Raw genomic sequence first — 14,586 nt, 5'->3', positions numbered from 1 at the left:
GTGTCCTTCAAAGCAATGTTCTTTCAGTTCAGAACCTAGTTAACTTAACTCCATTCAGGGATATGCAACTTGTTACGAATCCTGCCTGGTTTCAGATCTTCTTCAGTAGTGTAATATTCCAGTCCACCATTTTTCTATGATTTAAAACAAATGTCGAAAATGTTGTAACCAAATGTAGACATTTCCAATAGGTGACAGTTTTGTAGATACCTTACCCTTGTGTATTTTTAATTGAATTGCCCTATAATTTCTTTTAATGCATATCATCTTGATTCCATTTCTTTTTTATATAATAATTTTATTAAAGTTTTCAGATACAAACACTAATACAAACTAAGAAAAATACAAAAAATATAAAAAAGAAAAAGTGCAGAGAAAAAGAAAAAAACTTAAAAAGGAAAAGAGAAGAAATAACAGAAAAGAAAAGAAAAGAAAAGAAAAGAAAAGAAAAGAAAAGAAAAGAAAAGAAAAGAAAAGAAAAGAAAAGAGATATATAAAGAAATTACTTCCCCTTTCATCAAGACAAGTAAAATTTCAGTAACTTATTACCTTCTCGGATATTACAGTCTTGATTTCATTTCAGAAACAGAAATTGCACAGATGAAAACTTTTAAAATGCTAATTTCCCTGATGTAAGCTCCATTTTTCAATGTAATTACCACTGTTGCCAGAGAACTTTCAGAAACATACATCCAGTTATGTTCCAAAGTGTTCTTTTGCCTTCAAATTCAGAATGCCATGCAGCTGTGCTATCTGGACCCTGAAAAACAAGTTGTATGCCTTGAAATCCTGAACTACTTCAGGACTTTAATTCTGCTCCAGATACATTTGCTGGAGTAAAATATGGTTGAGGATGCATGCGCCTTCTCTGTTGTGGCATTAGAAACAACATCCCTCTGAGATTTACCTGCCTCCCCCTTCAGCTGTGTATGAAGGAGCCCTGAAAACTTGGCCCTTTTTACCCAGGCCTTTTTTAGAGTAAATAGTAGGTGGATCGTATATGTTTTATTGCTTTAGATTTTTTTTATCTTCTAGATGTTTGGGGTTCTAATCATAATTTAGGATTGATTTGATTGTACACTGCCCAGAGTCATTATAGAATTGAGCAGCCTTATAAATTTAATAAAATACCTAATTAAATGCATGCTTAGGATTTGGAATCAAATCTAAAGCATTCCACAATTCTTTGTATTAAAATTAAAATAGTTCTATAACTTGCTGTGGAATGGACAGAGTAATACCACACAAGGAGATGAAATTGCCCATCTTAAAAATGAAGTAAGAAATATTCTCCCCCTAAAACAAAGATGTTCTTAGACAGAGGAAGGGAATTCATTCAGCAGCAATGTTGAGGTGGTTATGTGTTTTTCTCTTGGGGGAAAAGGGAAAATGGGAGGGGGAAGCTCTTCACCTCCAATACAGTGAGTATTGGAAACTTGAAGGTTAAGATCTTTTTAAAAAAAAGATGCATTATCCCTCAGATTGAGGTTGAGTCCTGGTGATTTCATCAACATGTCCATGTTATGCTTGCAATAGCATTTTTTTATTTTTGGATGGAGGGGCTTCCTAATGAAGCCCGGAGCCCTGGGATTATCTGGTGACCTCTCATCCAAGCTTTGTCAGTTTCCAGGGAGAGAACATTTACCAGGTTCAACCCTGGTTGGCTTTTGAACCCAGCTAAGCCTGGCCAGGTGCTGCCAATACAATTAAATAATTTGAAAGAGGACTGTAGCAAGTGGCAAATGGTTAAGCCTTTCCATTACTTTGATGTGTGGGCTCGGGTCACAGTTCAGATCACGCATACCCCAGCATCAGTTTTCAGGGAGAAAACAAGACACCGAAGAATAGAATTGCACAATTAAGGTCAGCTGTAGCTCAGTTCTTGGATTATTCAAAAGGCTGATCTTGGAGAAAGAAGGATGAACACTTTCATGGAGTTCAGCGAGGCCTTTTATCCTGTGACAGGAGCATGCCTCAGCACTCCTCCTATACAACTTATTTCTGTTTGCAAGCCATGCAAACTGTTTTCCCTGAGGCAAGCTTGCTACCATTTGAACCAGATCAGTGAGATTTACTAAAAGCTGTGTTTGATGATCCGTGAAGTTTGCTGGGGGTTATGAGAATCAAAGATCATGATGGCACGAAGCCAAATTCATATGGTACAGCTACACATTTTTAGGACTGTTTTTCCAACACTGTCCTCTCCAGACCTGTGGGGCTTTGGCTGTTTATCTGGACATCTCATGGACACATTTGTGCAATTTCTTGGCAGCAGTATGGAAATGGGTTGCCACTGCCTTCTTTCTGAAGGTTCTTCAACTTCCATTCCACCCTACAGCTCTAATGTTTCCTCCAGGTTTCCCAGCCATGAACCAACAGGTTCTGATGAGCTTTTCAAGCTCAACCAAGATTACACACATTAATATAAGGCCTACTTTATTGAGTCCACTAATTAAAGCCTTTAAAAATCAAGTATCCTTTGAGCTGAGCTGGACTTCTGATGATATTCTGGATGTGGTAGAATTATGGAAGCAGTTTGCCACTGCCTTCTTTGTCATTTCTTGTAGCAAAGCATCTTTCAGAAGTACTGCTGAGGAGCAAAAAGTGAAAGAGAGTGATGTCAAGTCCTTATCTGGTTTGTTGTTTTCCTGCTCTGTTTCCTGATATCTCCCACGTTTTGTAGCCATGTCAGAAGTGGGTATCAGTGCCTTAATATACCTGGACTGAAGATGTGGTTTTTCCAGAACTGACAGAAGAACACCATCTGACCAAAGCTAACATCCTAACACTTTTATGGGATAAGAAACTTAGTAAAATATTTCTAAGTTGAACTTATCTCCATGACTACCTAGGCATGTCTATGCTGTTTTCTTAGCAATGATAGGGTAGAGTTTAATGGTAATGCCTTCTTCTTAGAAGTTTCTTCAATGTCCTAATCTAATCACCAATCCTGGGCTTTTCTGGAAGCTTCCCACAAAAGGACTAATCACATTTGATCCTAGCTAGCTTTCTGAGATTAACCAAAGTCAGTGCTGTAGCCTAGTTAGGCATCTCATATGAACTGGGCTAACTAAGCCTGTAGTGGGGCTGAATGTTCATATCAAGGTATAACCAGATAAATAATACTTAAGCAGTCCTCTGCAAAAAATACTATGGAAAAATAATAATCCCTTTATGTTTTTGAGTCCTACACTTAGGCAAAGTCATACAACAGAGGACTTGAATTCAGCATCTTTTCACACAGACAATTATAGCTTAGACTCATATCTGTCCTGCCCATCTATAGAGGGAGTATTGTTTTGCTTTCTTCAAGAAAAGAAAAAAACTTTCTGGTAAAATGAGCAGATGAACCTCTTCATTTTTCCTTCCACTCATGATCCTTTCTCTCAAGACCAGCTGTAGAGCAGGAAAAATGGGCCCCAAATTCCAGTCCTAGTATCAAGATACTGACAAGGGTCCTGAAACCCAAACCCAGGAAGTGATCTTGAGGATATCTGATGATACAGAGAGCAGAGCATCCTGTCTAAGCAATAGCCCAACAGCAGTACCAGAGAGTGTGGGACGGGAACAGGAGTTCTCCCATCCCAGAATCCTGACTCATGAGGAAATTAGATTAGATATACAGTACTTCTTGCAGTACTTTTGAATCTGCGTGACGGGTGAGCTCCCGTTGCCAGTCCCAGCTCCTGCCAACCTAGCAGTTCAAAAACATGCAAATGTGAGTCAATTAATAGGTACTGCTTCAGCGGGCAGGTAATGGCGTTACATTTAGTCATGCCGGCCACATGACCATGGAAGTGTCTACGGACAGACGCCGGCTCTTCGGCTTTGAAACGGAGATGAGCACCATCCCTTAGAGTCAGACACGACTGGACTTAATGTCAAGGGAAACCTTTACCTTTTACTTCTTCCAGATCCTCCCAGAAAGGGTGGCCCAATGGTAAAGCTACTTGGTTGGTGCTTAGCTGTTGCAGCAGTTTCTGCTCTTCCTTCTGGACAAATTGTACCCCATTTTGAGACCTGGCTCATCATGTATGAATCTGAGCCATACTGCATCCATGGCAGGAACTGGACACTGCCCTCTGCTTTATCATCTCAGTCACTTTCCTTATGCCTTAGCATGCCTTCAAAGCCATGGTGAGCAGGGAGATCTTCCTTACACACATGCACACATAATAAAAATTAACCAGGTAGGCTAATGGGCAGCAACATCCAGTTTGGCCCTAGCTGTCCTTCTATCAGCCAGGTACAGTTGTTATATTACCATATTGATGGTAATAAATAGATTTTGTTAAAGAGAATCCATCATTATCCCAAGATAATGAGTCCCTCTTTTGGGGGAGATGAGAGGTAACAAAATTTGAATAATAAATAATAAATAAAATAAATAAATCTAAAGTCAAGTACATTACACTGATACATTAAAATGAAGTACGTTACTCCCTTCCTAAGACTGCAGCCGGAGATTTAAGACTGAACATAACATATTTTACCTTGAGTCTCATTGCATCCATCAGCCATCCATTTTTTCTTTAACCCATGCCTGCTATAGCTAAATTCAGTCGAAGCGAATATTTATAGCTCAGGGTTGAACTGTGGAGTCCTTGGTGCTCTCCGAGCCTTGTTGTTTCTTGCAGACATTTCATTGCCAGACTAGGCAACATCTTCAGCGCAAAGGACTTTTCACTGAAGATGTTGCCTAGTCTGGCAATGAAACGTCTGCGAGAAAACAACAAGGCTCAGAGAGCACCAAGGACTCCATAGCTAAATTCAGTGGAGGAGTTCAAACATTCAGCTAATGGATTTCTTGGGAAAGAGGTAGCCCCAGTTCACCGCATAGTACATATCTTGTGGTTGGGTTCTCCCTTCTGCAACTGTAGCACCAAGGAAGCCTTGCAGGGACATGGGGTAAAGTCAACTGTAGAAACCTGATTAATACCTTGGTACTGATCTCCTGGAACCTGGAGAATCTGACCACAAGGTATGTGCATTAAACATAATATGACTCATTTTCTTGTGGCTTAGCACAGAATGGGAAACAGCCATTGTTCATGGCTTAGCACTGCTTGTTAACCAGTTTGTCCAGCAAACCAACTTTGGCTTAGTGGAGCATGATGAATTCATCCAGTCTTTAAAGTCTTCTCATGTCTTTGCCTCTCCATCACCTCTGGTAGAAAGACAGCAGGATCTCTTAGGAAACCTGCCAGCCTTCATTTCTTTCCTCCTCCAGCCAATACTGATTTTTCCCCTCACCTGCAACATCTCCTTCACTTTGGCTTCTCCCCTCACAGCTGCTGGTTGCATTTTTTTACCCCGTTTTTCTCTCATGAGACATAGTCTCTCATGGAAAGGGATGAAGGCAACCAAGACCTAACTCCCATCATTTGACGTATGATGAAACACATGAAACAGCTGGACATTCCAACTTCCTGTCTCAATTGTTTTTGGAAGCTTCAGAGATAGAGACAGACGCATGCAGGCCGATGAACATGTGTCATTATGTGCTGGCATGGTATGAATGGAAGCAGCTTAATTTTTCCAGCCCTTAAAAACAAAAACAAAAGACCAAGGGAATGCATTATTTTTTTAAAAAATACATAACTGCTCCATGCAAGAGTGTGCAGCCGGTGCACTGTTCATTCTAGGCCTTCAGAAGGGCACACAGATCCAGGATCCTGGTAGGAACCCTGGATGAAGGAGGGAACTCCACTGAGAGCAGGCCAAGCAACAGATCCTTCCTTTAACGTCCAATCTGTCTACATCACGTTTCAGTTGTTATGGGTTATCAGCCAGACCACTGAGAGCCAGTTTGGTCTAGCGGTTAAGGTGCTGGGCTAGAAACCAGGAGTCTGTGAGTTATAGTCCCGCCTTGGGCACGAAAGCCGTCTGGGCGACCTTGGGCCGGTCCCTCCCTCTCAGCCCCAGAGCCAATCAGGTGTGGTAGGAGAGTTCTAGTCCCGCCTTGGGCACGAAAGCCAGGTGGGTGACCCTGGGCCAGTCCCTCTCTCTCAGCCCAAGAGCCAATCAGGTGTGGTAGGAGAGTTCTAGTCCCGCCTTAGGCACGAAAGCCGGCTGGGTGACCTTGGGCCAGTCCCTCTCTCTCAGCCCCAGAGCCAATCAGGTGTGGTAGGAGAGTTCTAGTCCTGCCTTGGGCACGAAAGCCAGGTGGGTGACCCTGGGCCAGTCCCTCTCTCTCAGCCCAAGGGCCAATCAGGTGTGGAAGGAGAGTTCTAGTCCCGCCTTAGGCACGAAAGCCGGCTGGGTGACCTTGGGCCAGTCCCTCTCTCTCAGCCCCAGAGCCAATCAGGTGTGGTAGGAGAGTTCTAGTCCTGCCTTGGGCACGAAAGCCAGGTGGGTGACCCTGGGCCAGTCCCTCTCTCTCAGCCCAAGGGCCAATCAGGTGTGGAAGGAGAGTTCTAGTCCCGCCTTAGGCACGAAAGCCGGCTGGGTGACCTTGGGCCAGTCCCTCTCTCTCAGCCCCAGAGCCAATCAGGTGTGGTAGGAGAGTTCTAGTCCCGCCTTGGGCACGAAAGCCAGGTGGGTGACCCTGGGCCAGTCCCTCTCTCTCAGCCCAAGAGCCAATCAGGTGTGGTAGGAGAGTTCTAGTCCTGCCTTGGGCACGAAAGCCAGGTGGGTGACCCTGGGCCAGTCCCTCTCTCTCAGCCCAAGGGCCAATCAGGTGTGGAAGGAGAGTTCTAGTCCCGCCTTAGGCACGAAAGCCGGCTGGGTGACCTTGGGCCAGTCCCTCTCTCTCAGCCCCAGAGCCAATCAGGTGTGGTAGGAGAGTTCTAGTCCTGCCTTGGGCACAAAAGCCAGGTGGGTGACCCTGGGCCAGTCCCTCTCTCTCAGCCCAAGGGCCAATCAGGTGTGGAAGGAGAGTTCTAGTCCCGCCTTAGGCACGAAAGCCGGCTGGGTGACCTTGGGCCAGTCCCTCTCTCTCAGCCCCAGAGCCAATCAGGTGTGGTAGGAGAGTTCTAGTCCCGCCTTAGGCACGAAAGCCGGCTGGGTGCCCTTGGGCCAGTCCCTCTCTCAGCCCCAGAGCCAATCAGGTGTGGTAGGAGAGTTCTAGTCCTGCCTTGGGCACGAAAGCCAGGTGGGTGACCCTGGGCCAGTCCCTCTCTCTCAGCCCAAGAGCCAATCAGGTGTGGTAGGAGAGTTCTAGTCCCACCTTGGGCACGAAAGCCAGGTGGGTGACCCTGGGCCAGTCCCTCTCTCTCAGCCCAAGAGCCAATCAGGTGTGGTAGGAGAGTTCTAGTCCTGCCTTGGGCACGAAAGCCAGGTGGGTGACCCTGGGCCAGTCCCTCTCTCTCAGCCCAAGAGCCAATCAGGTGTGGTAGGAGAGTTCTAGTCCCGCCTTGGGCACGAAAGCCAGGTGGGTGACCCTGGGCCAGTCCCTCTCTCTCAGCCCAAGAGCCAATCAGGTGTGGTAGGAGAGTTCTAGTCCCACCTTGGGCACGAAAGCCGGCTGGGCGACCCTGGGCCAGTCCCTCCCTCTCAGCCCAACTCGGTGCAATGCAGACTAGCCTCCCCGTGGTGCACCCCGGGCAACGTGACTTGTCACGGCTAAATAGTCTACACATCTGGCTGCTGGACCTCACAAGGATTTCCCAGCAAGAAAAGCAGCATGAACACTGAACTGCTATGTCATAGGATTAAAAACAAAAAACAAAAACAGACCACTGCTGCTTTCAGTCCATGATTGCTGATTAGAAGGCAGAGGGGAAATAGAAGTGTCACTGTTCTAGGAAAGGTAGACCTGAAATGCAGATTGTTTTAATAAAGGCACGTACACAATGAAGCAAGTACAACCTGTCTTTCTTAAAGAGTTTTAAACTTTTAATGCCAAAAGAGAGCAGTCGAAGCAGAGGCTTCATTACTGTACAAGAAAAAGCATGACTGATGCCCACCTTCTCCAGCTGACCTCCTCATGCCTTTCTTTGGGGAGATGGTGGCCCCATGGCAGAGCAAGCACACGCTTTTCATGCAAGAGGTTCCAGCTTCTATCCCCAGGTTTCTAGATAAGGATGGAAAAGCTAGAAGACCAGGAACACCCTTGCCTGGCATTGCATTATTAACCCTTGGATGCCAATTTGATGAAAAAGTTAATTGATCTAGTTGAGTCCCAGTTGAGTCCCAACCTGAGCTGATTTGATTTCAGATAAAAATTAATCCCTTTGAGTTAATTTTCAGAATAAATTAACTGGATTTTGGTGTTTGCATAACACATAACCCTAACACCAAGTTGTCTACTAAATATTGGTGGGACTCCAAAGAAGAATGCAGCTGTCATGCAAGGAATTGTTGCCCAGGTGCTGTTTCTATCAAGAGTGATCTGTGGGAGGAGGTTTGGGGGGATGAATCAATACAGAAATGCTTCAAGGTTAGGAGCTGTCTGGTCCGGAAGGGACTGGCTTGGTCTCAGTGCAGGATGCCAGCCAAAGTGGCTCAGATAAGACCTGGAAATCTGGTGGGGACACAGGGGGAGGGGGCATGCCAAGCCCCGCTTTTCAGGCAGAAGAAGCAGACTTGCATCCCAGGATTTCATCCATTACTTTGCAGACATTCCTCCTATGTCAGACATTTTCTTCATCTGGTTTTCAAAAGAAATAGATTAGAACGAATAGTTTCTGCTGAAATAGACAGATAGTCAGATAAGGTGGCTCTCTGCATGAACAGCTTTATACGTTTCCCAACCTTTGCAATGAATATTTGTCAACTATGCACAGGATAATTATTTTTCCTGTACTTTCCCCACTTCATCCCTTGCTTTCTGTCACCCTTCCAGACTGACTACTATTGAACTCTTAATGATTTCAAAGCTTAATGGAGTGAAGATTAAAAGGGGGACAATGACTCACACTGCTAGCTTGACATTTTGTTCCAGCCACCTGGAGCTGGAGTTGGCTCACTTTTTCCCCTTCTCCCTGACTTCATGGGGCTTAATTTGTAAAACTGAAACATGGAGGTGTGGCTCCAGATTACCTGTCAGCCATACCCCAGTCTTACAGTAAATTGTTCTTCCTTTTTTTTCTAACCAGAAATAAGCTCCATCAAGATAAAGAGAACTTCTTCCTTACAAGTTTGAGTTAGAATTGTTTCATCTTAAAGATGTAAAGCTTGCCGGTGGTTTATGAATGCGCAGACCAGTTGATCCCTTTTTTCTCAATGAGAAAATTTACATCTCTGGTGAAAAACTCTTTCAGGCATGCTCTAAATTCCTGTGACACTTCACTAGATTGGCTTCTTATCTTTTTCTGTGATCTTCAAATACTTTGATGCACCCTTTTCTAGCCATACCCCAATTTCAATGGGGGAATGAGGCCTAGCTGTATAACACAACCAGGAACAATAAGGTGGAACCAAGGAATGGATGCTTTTGAAACAGAACCTTGAAATTCAGGGCTGGCAAGCTTAAGGCCTCGTTTGAACTCTGAGTTTATATCTTCATTTAAAAAACAGATTCTTTCTTAGAGGTGAAGTAGAAGATTGAGGGTCCTTCCTCTTATTCTTCAAGGATCTGAAACAGGGGTCTGCAGGGGGTGGTCAAAACAGTCAAGATGATGGCTGTTTGTATGTGATAAAAGCTCTGTATGTTAATGCACATTGATCTGAAACTATTACCCAGGCACTCAAGGTGTGATGTTTTGTAGGATTCAAATCTGTCTTCTTGTGCCTATTTGTAGTTTGCATTATATTATTTAATTTCTGGGGGAAGATGGCTTATGTTTCAAGATAGCTTACTTTCCAGCTAGGGCAGTATTAGTGGTCATGTAAAAGTTAGTGGTAAATCCTAATATTTTAAGGATGATAATTAAGGTGAAACAGATTCACTTCTCCTTCTTCTTCCAAGCCACGGATGTTTCCACACAGTGCAAATTATACAAACTGAACTGAAACAATTGTCCTGGTTCTGACATACCCTCCCTTCCATTGTATATTATGGACACAGATTCCAGAAGAAGATGCAAATACCTGTAACAGTTGGATTGTTTTTCCAGTGCTGCTTGCATTCATATTATGCAGTGAGAAATAGACCAAATCTATTCTAAGGGAGCAACTGTGAATAGCAGCTGACAGACAGGATGTCTTAGGTCCTGCTCTGCATTTAGTTATCTACAAAATAAAACAACACTTATTTTTATCTCCTTTGCACTGAAATCTTTTTGACATTGTTCTAACAGTTTTTTTGGTAATTGATTATCAGTGAATATTTATTTCCCCAACAGAAATTCTACATTTCTGTAGAAGGAAAAACATAAATGACCAGGTTTGTCATTTATGTTTTCAGAATATATTCCAGAGGAACCTTTGAAAACTTGTTGAATGTCCTAGGTTTTATCAATAAAGGGCAGAGACCTTTTCCTGAAACGAGCATGTGTGTCCTGGCTTAAGCAAAGACCGTGCTAAGATGAGGAGAATGTCTCTAGTGTTTATTAAACTGATATTGTCCTAGCAGCCAGGAACCACGCTGAGACAAGGAGTAGGTCTCTAGTGTTTATTACTGATACATAACAGAGAATCCTAACAAACCGAAGAAGTGTGGGAAAACCCAGACATATAAACCCCAAATACTAAGGCGGGCCCGATCTGTGTCTCTTTGAATGGCCACCTAATTCCTCAGTACTACGCATGTGCTTTACAGCCTGGATGGGAGCCCCCTGCTCGCCATCCTCACTCATGACAGATATAGTAGACAGAAAATCCTACCAAACTGAAGGAGCGTGGGAAAACCCAGACAGATAAACCCCCAAACTCAAGGTCTGTTCTGGGTTTCTTTGAAGGACAGTTCAGAGCCTCTAAACTACGCATGTGTTTTCCCTCCTGGATAGGGGCCCCCTCCTGCTCACCATCAGTGCTCATGACAATGTCATATCAGCTGCAGGTTGCAATTATATGGAATGTTGGGTGTAGATTATGAAAGTCAACGTGAATCCCACCAAGCTGGGGTAAAAAATGTTGGAACAAATTAGACAAAAATTCTACTTATCAAAAAGTTCCTAATTCCCCGTTTTACTATTTTACGGAGACCCAGAATATCTTGTTGTCACCATTGGACATTCCTGTTTTTCCTTATAGGGCATACTCCTACAGTATTGGATACCTGTAACATTATTTTATTCATACCTCCGTTCCTTGTTCTGGTTGCCTCATCCTCCTCTCCTCTGGCAGGGGGGAAAATGTACAAAACTGCATTCACAAACCAGTCATGTAAATGTATCTATTTATTCAATTTATATAGCTGCCCATCTCACATACATGACTCCAAGTGGCTTACAATAAAATAGATAAAACAGATGAAATGCATAATATAATAATAAAAACTTACAGTAGATGAAATCATAAAATGGCCATCAACAAAACCAAGAGATGGGCTTTATCCCACATCCAGGGCCCCAGGCCTGGGCACAAAACCAAGTTTTTAGGGCCTTGCAAAATGCCAGCAGGGTCAGGGCTAACTTAATCTCAGAGGGAAAGACATTCCAAAGGGTGGGTATCATGGTCACATCAGAAAAGGATTTCCTCCTGGGCTGGCCAGCCAACACACTTTAGCCACCGGCACCTGGAGAATGTCCCTCCTGCCAGACCAACTGGGGAGAGTTCCCGTAAGTAGCCAACTTCAGCTCCTCCTTCTTGTATTATTGTTATTGTTACTGTTATCCTTCAGGTTACTGTAAGGTAGCCAACCAGACCATTTGACTAGCACTAAGCAGACATTCCCCATTCCATTTACTGTGTTCCTCCTCAAGCTAAGAGAAACATTTGCTGTTCTTTTCATGATTGAAGCTTCAAAATTAGCTTTCCATGAGAACACTTGACTAACAAACAGCCGTGGGAAGTTCATTCTCTGCCTCTTCGATCCCCAAGAAGATGTAGGAAAAAACTAGTACAGTAACAATTGGAACATCCCAAGGGAATATCTGTAGCAACTAATTTCTTCCCCGTTCTTCTTTGAACATCACACAATGCCAAGTCATACATTGTCTGCATACCTACTTCATTCATTCATTCATTCATTCATTCAATTTTTATAGCCGTCCATCTCACCTCAGTGACTCTGGGCAACTCAGAACAATTAAAGCAATACTCAGAAAACAAATTAATAAAAAAAAACCCTACAAATCCTCAATAAAAACTGCATTAAAAACAGAAAAATCAGGGTCAGTATCCAGTCAGTACCTCGCATTCAGCACAGCCATGGCTCTCCACTGCCATCACACCCCCAAGCATGATGGAAGAGCCATGTTTTCAGAGCCCTCCTAAAGGCCAGTAGGCCTGATGTTCCAAAGGGCAGGCACCATGGCAGAAGAGGCTCTTTTCCTGGGTCCTCTCAGATGACACTCTTTCGTAGACAGGACCCTCAACATGACTCTCCTGCCAGACCTGATGGGATGGATAGATGTAACCCGGGAAAAGTGGTCCCTCAAATATCCCTATCCCATGCCCTGTAGGGCTTTACAGGTCATCACCAGCACCTTGAATTGAACCCAGAAGCATACTAGCAGCCAATGAAGCTCATGGAGCAGAGGTATAATACATTGATGATTGAGGAGCGCACATAACTGCCCGTGTCACTGCATTTTGCACTAGCTGCAGCTTCCAGATGCTGTTCAAGGGCAGCCCCATGTAGACCACATTACAGCAATCCATTTGAGAAGTGACCAGAGCGTGAGTGATTGAGAGCAGAGTCTCCTGATACAGGAACAGGTAGAACTGGTACACAACATGAAGCTAATCAAAGGCCCTCCTGGCAACAGCTGCCATCTGCTCTTTGAGCAGGAGTCATGACTCCAGGAGAACCCCCACACTGTGCACTGGGTCTGCTTGGGGCAGTGCCACCCAATCCAGAACCAAAGCTGTTAAGAACCTGGAACCTTCAGGCCTAAAACCCAAAGCCACTCCGTCTTGCTAGGGTTGAGCTGAATTCTGTTGTTCCCCACCCAAACTCCCCCACAGCCCCCTATAATTGGCAGAAGGAATAACGTTGGAGGAAATGGCACAACCGAGACAATGGTCAGATAAAAGGAATCTAAGTCTGGGGCAGAAATGTGATTTGAGAATGCATCCCAGACATGATCCTCCCTGGTTCTCAAAGAGATCAAGGGAGCAGAAGAGAGGCACATTCAGACTTGCAAAATTCTGTTGTTGTAACCTTATAATAAAAATAGTATTAGCTTGCTTGTCTTTGGTTTCCAAGTTTGGCCTGCCTTGGAGGGCTGACATCAATCTTTTCACCTGGAGGAGTGGTAGGATCCATGGGTAGATAGAGGCCGCATGGGCATGATCCAATCCAAAGCCCCCCACATACACCCTCCAGGCGACAGCTAGACCCTCAACTAGACCATGGAGCAGACCATCAGGAACAACTCCAAGCTCCCTCTGGAACCTCTCAGGGTCCATTAGTTCCCTGGGGTGTACTGATCGAATAGGTACCATCTCTCTGCAGTGAGGGATGGCACCAGAGAACTCTAGTGACTACCAGGGAGTGATCTGACCATGACAGGGGAGGAACAGAGCTCCCCCAATTCCAGACCACTGCTGCGACAGAAAGACCAGATCAGGCCTACTGTCACATGTTGGGCCCCAGATGATATGGGATGGGCCCATGATTGTCATGTGCCCATGAACTCCTGAGCTACCCCTGTTCCCAATCTCAGAGAAGGCAGATTGAAGCCCCCTAGAACCATAAACCTGGAAACTCCACTGCCATCCTGGTTACGGAATGAAGGAACCCAGGGACGGAGGTTGCCATGCAGCAGGGAGACTGGTACGGCAGCAACAACCCCAACTTGCCAAGCGTCTTAAAAATATTAACTTCATGTTTTGTTTAATCAACAGGTGTTGAAACTGATGTGTGGGTGAGCTTCCACAAGGGCTGTGTTTCTTCCATAATACTAGCTGGGATGTTTTAACTGTGACTTTTAATCATAGTAGTCTTTTTATATAACAAGCTAAGCCAGAAGCAAACAGAACACAATATGGCTCAACCTTCTGTCAGAATCCGGCCGTCTTAGCAGGAGAAAGGAATTCTCATACTTCCCCCATGTCACGTTGTCATCGCCATTCCTGCACCTGGCCTCTTGGCATTCAGTTGAAAAGGTTTAGAAAAAAGGGGGAAAGGCTGATTGCCAGGCAGCTTGTATCAAGATAAGTAATGGATCAATGCAAATCTTAGATAATTTAACACGTCTCTATAAAGAAGATATGTCCAAAGAAATTTGAAAGAAAGAGAGTAGGATTATTATTTTTTCTCTCAGGCTCTTTTCTCTCAAGTGGCAAAGGCAAAGCAGATAATGAAAGTTGGCAGGGGTGTCTGCAGGGCATGATAAAGAAAGGCGAGGTTTTATGTGTGACGCCAGCAGAGCTTTGGACACATCATCTGAAGGAGTCACTGCTCTAACTGTTTCTTGAGCCCATCCCGTGTAGCAGTGTTCACACTACATGCTGGCCTGGGCTTACCATGGTTTAAGGTAAGCAGAGGTCTCCACAGGGTATGGTAAAAAAAATGTCAAGACACCGGTTGCGATAGTGCGATTGAAACTCCACCTGTTTTTATTTCCCTTGAAATTTTTAATTTTAAAAAACCAG

The 14,586-nt window shown here is 44.3% G+C and overlaps 1 protein-coding gene across 2 annotated transcripts in view; it reads left to right on the top strand.

Moving 5' to 3' along the window:
* The window catches only part of CSMD2 (CUB and Sushi multiple domains 2), a 643,348-nt gene that overhangs the window by 396,147 nt on the left and 232,615 nt on the right, over positions 1–14,586 (top strand). The window lies entirely within an intron of this gene.

This window comes from Candoia aspera, chromosome 10 (assembly GCF_035149785.1).
Source record: "Candoia aspera isolate rCanAsp1 chromosome 10, rCanAsp1.hap2, whole genome shotgun sequence".
NCBI classification, from domain to species: domain Eukaryota; kingdom Metazoa; phylum Chordata; class Lepidosauria; order Squamata; family Boidae; genus Candoia; species Candoia aspera.
Note: the sequence above shows the minus strand (reverse complement) of the source record. Positions and strands in the feature narration are given on the sequence as shown.